Source organism: Carlito syrichta, unplaced genomic scaffold, assembly GCF_000164805.1.
Source record: "Carlito syrichta isolate Samal-C Ts95f unplaced genomic scaffold, Tarsius_syrichta-2.0.1 Scaffold315165, whole genome shotgun sequence".
NCBI lineage: Eukaryota > Metazoa > Chordata > Mammalia > Primates > Tarsiidae > Carlito > Carlito syrichta.
In genome coordinates this window covers 213,989-223,570 of record NW_007259261.1, presented here as the reverse complement: position 1 = coordinate 223,570, position 9,582 = coordinate 213,989, and the positions used below count along the sequence as shown (strand labels likewise).

Genomic DNA, 9,582 nt, shown 5'->3' with positions numbered 1-9,582 from the left:
CCGCAGCCTCGACCTGCTGGTCTCCGGAGATCCTTCCACCTCAGCCTTCCGAGTAGCCGGAATTACAGGCATGCGCTACCACGCCCAGCTGATGTTTTTTTTTTAATTTATTTATTGTAGAGATGAGGTCTTGCTGCCCAGGCGGGTCTCGAACCCGCGGGCTCAGGCAATCCACTCACCTCAGCTTCCCAAAGGCACAGGATTACAGGCTGAGCCACGGAGCCCGGCTGACTCAATTTTTATGGTAAAGACTTTATGTGCAAAACTTCCTATTCATAGTAAGACACACACACACACACACACACACACACACACACACACACACACACACACACACACACCATTATGAGAACAAAGGAGCCTAAACCAGTAGCTTATTGTATCTATGATTTTTTATTGGACTCTATCTGCCTTTTGCATGAGTGACAGATAATCAAGAGAGGGTCTCCTTCCCATCATTGTTTTCCTCACTATATTCACCCTAAGGCCTCATTAAAAAATGTCAATAATCTCATTTGCTCTATAACTTGCCTTCAGACTTAAAAATCAGTTCTACCGCAAGTGACAAGAAATATCAGGAAACATCTATATTATTACATTCAAACAGATCGAAGGCAAAGGTATCTTTATAAAGGAGATAAGGGATTTTTTTAAGTCATTTAACTTTCAGTTTAGAGGAAAAGTCAGGAATGAACACATTACTTTTCTAGTTTTAATTACATCCATGACAAAAGGGTCAGACTAGTTTTATAGAAATCACTTGCAAATCAAAGGACACTTGCTATCTCCCTAAATAAGGAGTTAGAATGGATTCATTTTGACCCAAAGTTTTGCCTACATTGACCACATTAATTCAATTTTGTTTGCTGAAACGTACAATTTAAAAATTATCATTCTTTAACCAGAACATTTCCTACAACCTCTTTGTTTTAAAAAATTTCATTTAATTTTATGGTGATTATTAAAATAAGTATTTACATGATTTTATCACCTGTAAAACACTCTAAATTATTTTTCTTTATTAAATAATAAATTATTTTCTTTTCCCTATACAAGACTTTGATTTCTATGCATGAGCTCATTTGTGTAAAGAAATACAGCATGCATCACTTTTGAAAACTTGCTTACATATTTTAAATTGAGCACATAAGTATCTCACATAAGTCATTTATTCTAGTTCTTAAAGTACATAGATAACCTAAAATTTCACATAGGTAAATTTTAATATCGTATGTGGACATTTCAATTACTTTCATTTATTCACTCTGAAAGTTTAAAATGAGTTGAATGAAATAGAGAGGGTCACATATTATAAAATTAAACTCTGATATATGACCTGATTAACTCATAAAAAGTATTGCACTAGAGTCCTACTTTTGAGATATAAGCATAAATAACATAATTTTTAAGCTGTTACATACTGAAAGAATTTAATCACATGGTTTATAATAAGATCTTAATGTCTTAATACATGCTTTCTTCAAACTTCACCCTTTCTGATGTTAACATAAAAGGATTTCTCTCCCATACGATTTTAGCATTTTTAATGTTTTACAAATGTTTGCACAAATATAAATGCACTTCAAGTGTAGATAAGTCAGCAGAATAAACATTTACTGTGATTGCTTATGCTAGCTTTATCTACGAAAGGCGGTCATATTAAACATTTAAACTGCTTTCTTCATGTGGATATGGTATGTAAGGTAGAGGTGAGAACCAGATAGCGGCTTCCATTCATCTGGCTTACTTGTTTGAACTGTTCTTGAACAGCGATAGTCTCCTTACTCTTACTGTCAACTTGCAAGGCAGTTGACTGGAGCTAGAGGCTAAGGAAGCTACTTGGCCCACAAAAGCTCCTGACCTCATAGCTCAATATTCAAGCTAATATGTTGAACATGTTAATGGCAATGGGAGATACTAATATGAGAGATCAAGTGTTAATTTGCAAAAAATTAAATATATACTATTGGTGAGCTAGACTGAAATATACAAAACTACCTGTTTCATATTTTTACCAGAAAGCAAGATAAATTATTTTTATTTAAAAGGACATGGCGATTTCTGATATAACTAACACACACAAGGGGAATTATTTCTCCCTCTCATGGAAGGAATCCCTCTTTGAAAGTGTTTACACAAAATTTTCAGGGTTGTGGACTACACCTTGGCACAATAACCAACCTTGGTCAGAAGAGAAATTATGATGTTTATTTCTGGGAGCACCACCTAAAAATAGATTGTCTAGTCACCTTATAGTGTATTATTTCTTATCATGGATGGAAGTTCAGGGCTGAGTCTCTGTTTATACACTTTGATTACTTGACTTTGTGTCCAAATGATTATTTTGCTTTTGCATTTTTTTGCAAGTCTAATTTCCTTTAATAATATGATACAATTATACTCTACTGGTTGGCTGTCTAATAATATTTCTCACTGCTCCCCAACACAATTTCACTCTACCCTGATCACTTGTTTTGGTGTCCAGTGACAACATGTGGCCTTTGATGTTGTAACCTTTGCCTGGAATGGTCTTTCCCCATCTGTTCATTTAGATCCCAACCTATTCTCCACCACCTGGCTTCAGTTCTGTATATGCTCTCAGGGCCTTTCCTATCCCATCAGTTTCAAATGACCTCTCTCCTGCTGAAATACTGAGAACACTTTGCATAGTACATGATTTAATACAATAATAAAAGATTTTGTTTGCCATTTTTCAAATGTGTTCATCTTTTTACTTAAGAGGAGGCAGAAATTCCTTGAGGGCAGGAATTACACCTGATAATTCAATATCCCACAAAGACTATTTGGGGATTCTTTTTAATAGATGGATTTTTTTTGTCAGATGTAATGCACCCATAAATTCACTGGGTAAATAAAAAATAAAATTTATGTCATAAAAAAAAAAAGACAAGTGTTACCTGTGCTAATTCCTTTTTTTGGAGTTGGAGTCTCACTCCGTCGCCCAGACTGGAGTATAGTGGCACGCTCCAAGCCACCACAGCCTCAACCTGCTGGGCTCCGGCGATCTTTCTGCCTCAGTCTTCCAAGTAGCTGGAACTACAGGCGCGTGCTACCACGCGCGGCTAATTTTTTTTTTTTTTTTTTAATTGTAGAGACAAGGTCTCGCCAAGTTACCCAGGTGGTTCTTAAACCTGCGGGCTCAGGCAATCCACTCACCTCGGCCTCCCAAAGCGCTGGGATTACAGGTTGAGCCACCAAGCCCAGCTGTGCTAATTCTTGAAGGAGCTGTTTTATCACTAATTATCGTAAGCCTTGAAAAAATACATCCAGTGCCTTCTAGGTTTATGGTGATCTTTCTAGACTCACGCGCAGTTTTAGAGAAGGAACTGTTAATATCTTGTGGTAGGATGTTAATTTCAATATTCCAGTATTACCTGTCATGAAAATATGCATTTCAATTGATAGCTGGTATGTAAAATTTCTATAATGTCACAAGTAACTGTTCTATTTACTGTCATTCAATTTAAATTGCATCACAATTATCAATGTATAAAACAAAAAAAATTCAATGGTAACAAGATGAGTTAATGCAAATCTTACTTTATTTGCATATGCCAAAGTAGAGATAAACTTTACTACCTGCTTCTGCCTAGAAACTGTCATGTTGTCATGTGGCTATTTTAGGAGTTGCAGTATACTGTTACTGCATCTTTTGATGCATAATTAGTGTTTATTGGATTGGATTTTCACTAGCTAGCTGAATAACTTATTTTCTTAGAAGTAAATACTATTTATCACAATGAATAATTTGTGTCAGTTTTTATTCTTTTGAAGAACAGACATAAAACGAAAATTTCGTATTTAATAATAAACCAAGTAGAGTACCCCTAGAGAAAAGGTTGTGTTCAAATGAAGCAAACTTTCAGTTTTCAACAAGTGTTGAGTGTTTACTCACTTCAGTTACAGAAGACACAATGCCTCAGGGCAGCAGGATTTCCCCAGGTGTCCTCTGAAGTATAAATTACTGTGGGCAGCACGGCAATGCTGCCCAGAGATCCCACAGTATTCTATTTCATTGCTGTGTGGCTTGGCAGTAGGAAGCTCTTAAAATGTTTTCATCTTACATGGGGTTTCCCTTTGGAGTTAAGCTGCTCGCCTTTCATAATGATGAAACAAAACTCTGTTGACTGAGCAGTGGGTTTATCGCTTAATTTCTTGCTTAATCATCTCTTAGTCTCTATGTTTTTATTCATTTGATTTACATAGTCCTTTAAGCTGGCTTGCACGTGATGCACAGTGCCAAGGAAGCTGGGAAAAGTGCTGTGAGAGTGGTATGGATGCCGCTGTGTTCAGCACACATCCTGTTATACACATGTGCCTGTCGAAGTAGAAGATAGTTCTTGCAAATTCCACCACATTGTCTCCTCCTGAGCAATCTAATTGTGGGATTTTTAAACTGAGCTGTGGCACAGAAGGTAACCCTTGGCAAAAGCTAGGTCCTTATTATGCCCAATTGAGGTGCCATGGTTTAAGAAGACTGTAGAGAAACTGGATATTATTTAGCAGTTTGCACTGAAAACGATTTCCTATCGAGAGGTTAAGAGGTGGGGCACTACAATTTAGAAGAGAAAATGGATAAATAAAAGCAGACTACTTCAGGTGCACACAGGTTCAGTGTGGGGGAGATTGAAAATTGTTTCCCATCTCCTCTCATGACAGATCAGAAAGTAAAGAGCTTTAGTGGTTTGAGGGAATTTAATAGAAGCTATCACTGAAGGTTGTTTAAAGACCTTTGTCTTTTACTTATATTGGAAAAACAGCTTGCTTTTAGCCACCATGCTATACTGTCTGATTTTTTCCTCCATAGATATTTTGCCACTAAAATAGGAGGAAAAAAGCCTTAGAGAAAATGGAACATCTGAGGATATGACAGAAACAGACATGCATAGCAGACAGTCACTACATCTAGTCCAGATTTCTGTCTAATTCAGGTTCTTGAATTCTAGAAAAATTGTTTAAAGCAAAGATGTACACGTAACAATAAAATCACACTTGTTTGATTTCATGGTGGTGACTGTTAGGGATGGTGGTAAGGATCTTAATATTTTTAAAAGCCAGGATGAGAGAAAAAGCTTCTAGTTAAAAAATCAGTAATTCTGGGTTTTAACAACAGCTCTTTCAATGACTGGGTGGCCTTAAACTATTGATATGCATTATTCTTGATTTCTTTCATATTCAATGTGGATCCTGCTTCATGCTTTCCTCCCAGGGCAGCTACAAGGGCAAGAGCATACACTGGACATTAAATCAATTCAAAGTTATAAAGCAGAATTCAAATAAAAGCGTGATTATTTTAGTGAAAGAAGTAATGTTAATTTATTAATAAACATTTGTTCCTTCAGTACTTTTTTTATCAAGTATGTCCCAAATTATTTATGTTGATGCCTTAACTCTTCCTCTGCCTTAGAAATGCCACCTCCTCCAAGAAGTCTTCCTCCTCCATGTACTGAACCCAGGCTAACCATACTTTGCTTATGGGTTTAGTTACTAATTTATATGATTGACCCTCCTAGTAGAATTTGAGTCCCTAGAACTAGGGACTATTTTCTATTAAACTTTTTATCTTCAAGCAGAGAGTCCACTACACAGATATATACCTGATAACTGATGTAGAAAGAATATAATCCAAGAAGAGAGATTATGTCTCCCATACTTTTGTTCCTATATTTTCTCCAAGTATGGCGCCCTGCTATAGAAGATACTTTGACTGCTAAATAAATAGATTAAATGTTTAATATTTAAGCTACCCACGACATAGTATTAGCATATTAATAACAATTTTGTCTTTGACTTGGGAAAATCCATTTTGAAAAGCAGGCCCATCTCTGACAAGAACAAAAATAGAGTAAATTAGTAATGTGACAGTAAAGCAATGAGACTAATTTTCACTCGTGATGCGTAAAATCAATCTCCTTATTTTACTGTCATACCTTCGAAATTAAGATGATTACCTCAATATCTTATAGCAGTGTTTACAGCTTCAATGAGTAAATCGTATATAAAAAGAGAGCTGAGTTATTTTGTTGACAGTGTTACTATAAACAAATGTGTCCTTCTGAATGACATGCTAGAAACCAGTAGTACTGAACACATTAGAAAACTCATTCTTAAAAATAAAAAACATGGGCAGAAAATATGGTATATGATAGAAACAGAAAAGAAATTATGTTCTTATCTTAAAAAATGACAATAAACTTTAGAAATTCTCCCTTCTGAAAAACACTCCTATATCTAAATTGACATAAATGATAAGAATTAAGACCTGTTAATAAGCCTGAGAAGCGTGTATCATTATATAAAGTCACCAAAATATAATCTGTATGTCAAGTTGTGATGAGAAAACTATATTCTTAATTTCATTTTAACAGGGAATGTGGTTCAAAAATACAAATTTCTGACTGGGCATGATGGCTTATGCCTGTAATCCTAGCAATTTGGGAGACCAAGGCAAGAGGATTGCTTAAGCCCAGGAGTTCAAGACCAGTCTGGGCAAACTAGCAAGACCTCATTTCTACAAAAATAAAACACATTAACTAGGAGTGGTAGCACATGCCTGTAGTCCCAGCTACTCAGAGGCTGAGGTGGAAGGATTGCCTGTCTGGAAGGTCAAGGCTGTGGTGAGCTGTGATTGTGCCACTCCCCTCCAGTCAGCGTGACAGAGTGAGCCCCAACTCAAAAAAAAAAAAAAAGTTCTAAATTCTAAGTTATTCATACCCATTGTCAGGTTTATCATCTTATTCCTGGGAATTTTTTAAAATGTACTCTTGTAAAATATAAGTGTAACTTGTTGCATTATTTTGCTATGTCATTTACCTGATCAACATACTGCTAAACTACGTTCAATGTATAAATATTACATTTTTTACATTAACATGTTGAACACTGTGAACACATATATGAAATGAATCTGTATGAAGATTTTATTACTTAAAAATAGAACTTTATAATGTTGATAAGATTAACTTGCATGCATCATTCTCACAGGAGAGTGAAGAGAAAAACTCTGTAAGCACAGCAAAACTAGGCCCTGCCACTAACCTATTCCTCACTATGAATGGTGCATGTTCCACTCTGACAGTACACCATTAACTTCATGGTCATTTATTATAATCCATGACAACAGCATGTGTAATTGCAGTCAGAATGTTCAGGCCAAACTCCCAATTTGGACATCAGTGAATGCATGTAAAAGGTAAATAGTCACAGAATATTATTCATACCCAATAACTAATGTACCAGGTATTACTCAGTGGTAACAATTGTGAGTAGTGAATTCTAGGGTATTATTAATCACTTAAATGGCTGGTCCACATTGAGTAGTAAAGACAATATAGACAATATACTCTGATTATCCTACAGTGTGTTTTGGATGTGCGAGATAACACAGGTTGATTTGAATTTAGAGATTAAGGACATGTGCCTCTTTCTCCAATGTTTTAGTTGTATCCAATGATTCATTATGGATTCATCATTCATAAAGTTTATCTAAAGTTTATGCAAACTGCACTATATTTCCAGCCTACATTAATTCTTAGGATTGTGGTTTTTATTAGTCTGCAAACATCTGTGTAGAAGACTATATTATCCATGAGCTGAAAACTAGGCTGAACTTCTTGCATTTCTACAGGGATGAAGAATATATATGTATATACTTGAACATACACATGCCTATACAAACATGCATGTACACACATGTACACACAAGCACACATATATAACTTTTCTTTTTAAACTGTATTTTTTTATATGCTCACATTAAACTTTTCCTAACTTTGTGGCTAGTTGCGTCTATCTTCTCATACATGTTTCAGGGAATTTTCTAGAAATTTTCCATTATGAGCTTGGCATTTAACTGTTTAGCTTGAAATGGTTTCAGTGTCTGTAAGTTATTTTCAATATTTCAAAAATTCTAAGTAAATTCCCATATTTCATAAAATATCTCACTTGTAGCTTGAAAGTTCTCAATTTGAAGTTATCATAAGACCTCTAGGAGTTCACAGAATTGTAATATTGATTTTTGTTGTGGTTGTTGTCAATGCAAACAGCAATTTTATTGTCATCTTTAAAAATAATATTTAAGAAACTATAACAAATGGTCATCAAATAAGTCTCTAAATAATTATGTTCCTTGTACTGCTTCATTCACAGAGGATTTTACAAATATCTAATTACAAATAAACACACCAGAAAATAAATCCTTTTTGGCAAGGAGCTCTACCCTCTTCCCTGCCTATATGTCCCAACACATCCAAAACAAAGATATTCATGTATAATGCTGTTAATAAATATTTATTTGCTATACAAACAATGATAACACACCACAAAAACAAAGTCCTTGAAAAATAAGTCTAAGGCTGCATTAATGGCAGAATTCAGAAAAGGAGGAGGCTTTTCTGGTCCCTTATTTGATTTCTTTTCCTCCCATAACTAATAATACTCAGCTCTTTGGAGGCACACCATGGACTTTCAAATCAGAAATAGTGTTATTATAGTATCTCCAATCAATGTTAAGGGAAGCATAATACAAATTCAATGACACATTATGGCTCAAAAATCTTTTTGTCTAGTATTTAAGTAAATAAATCTTTCTGCCTGTCAATGTCAAAAATCTCAACTGCGATACAAATGAACAAATATAAAAAATAGTGCTGGGTCAATCTACTTTTATGGAAGAAGATTTCTCCTGAACCCTGATAGCAACAGTAACTGTTTACTGCACTGTCCACAGTCTCAGAGAGTTTCTAACATACTGTACTGGTGTCTGATATCAGGGATTCCTCCATGCGCAGTAGGAGAGGGAGGAGTGAACATGCATCCTCAAATAGGGTTTATATCCACACAGTTGTGAACAGCTACTCAGTCGCCAGAATATATTTTTTGATTGTTATTACAATATGTCAGTTTAAAATTTGTATTTCAAAGCCAAAAGAATACACTTTCATGTTGTTTATGCCACATTCATGCAATACACTTTATGTATGCAATACACTTTATGTCTTCACTTTCTTCATTGACACTTCGCTGTATATATTCATATATATACACATACATATATATAAAATGTGTGTGAAATAAACTATATAAAATATTCAGACCATCAACACTATAATCTAAATAAGTGCTTGCAACTGAAGAATCACAGAATTACTACTGCAACACCATTTACTTCACATATTATATATATATGTGTGTATATATATAGTTCTCATTTTCCTTTATATGCATTTAAATTTACATGTAAATTGTTGCAATTGTTGTTAAGATGCATAATTGCTTATAACTGCTCAGAACTAAGGAAATAAAGATCATAGAAAATCAGCTGAATATAAAAAGTGCTTTATGACTCCTCTTTAAATGAATGTGCTTACTTTTCCCTTAATAAGAGGAAGTTTTCTAAAAAGTAATTTATTATTTGTTTTTAGTCTGGAGACTGTATAATCTAACCCACTTTTTGGAAATTCCAGCATGACTATCTGAAAATATTTGGTACTGATTTAGGAGCAATAGTAATTAATGGTGAGAGAGAAGAAAAGAGAAAAGAAAGAAATCGTAATCTAGGGG

At 34.8% G+C, this 9,582-nt stretch overlaps 1 protein-coding gene across 1 annotated transcript in view; it reads right to left on the bottom strand.

Moving 5' to 3' along the window:
- LOC103275000 (cGMP-dependent protein kinase 1) overlaps positions 1-9,582 on the bottom strand; it is a gene marked incomplete at its 5' end in the record, with an annotated part of 255,331 nt that overhangs the window by 36,865 nt on the left and 208,884 nt on the right. The window lies entirely within an intron of this gene.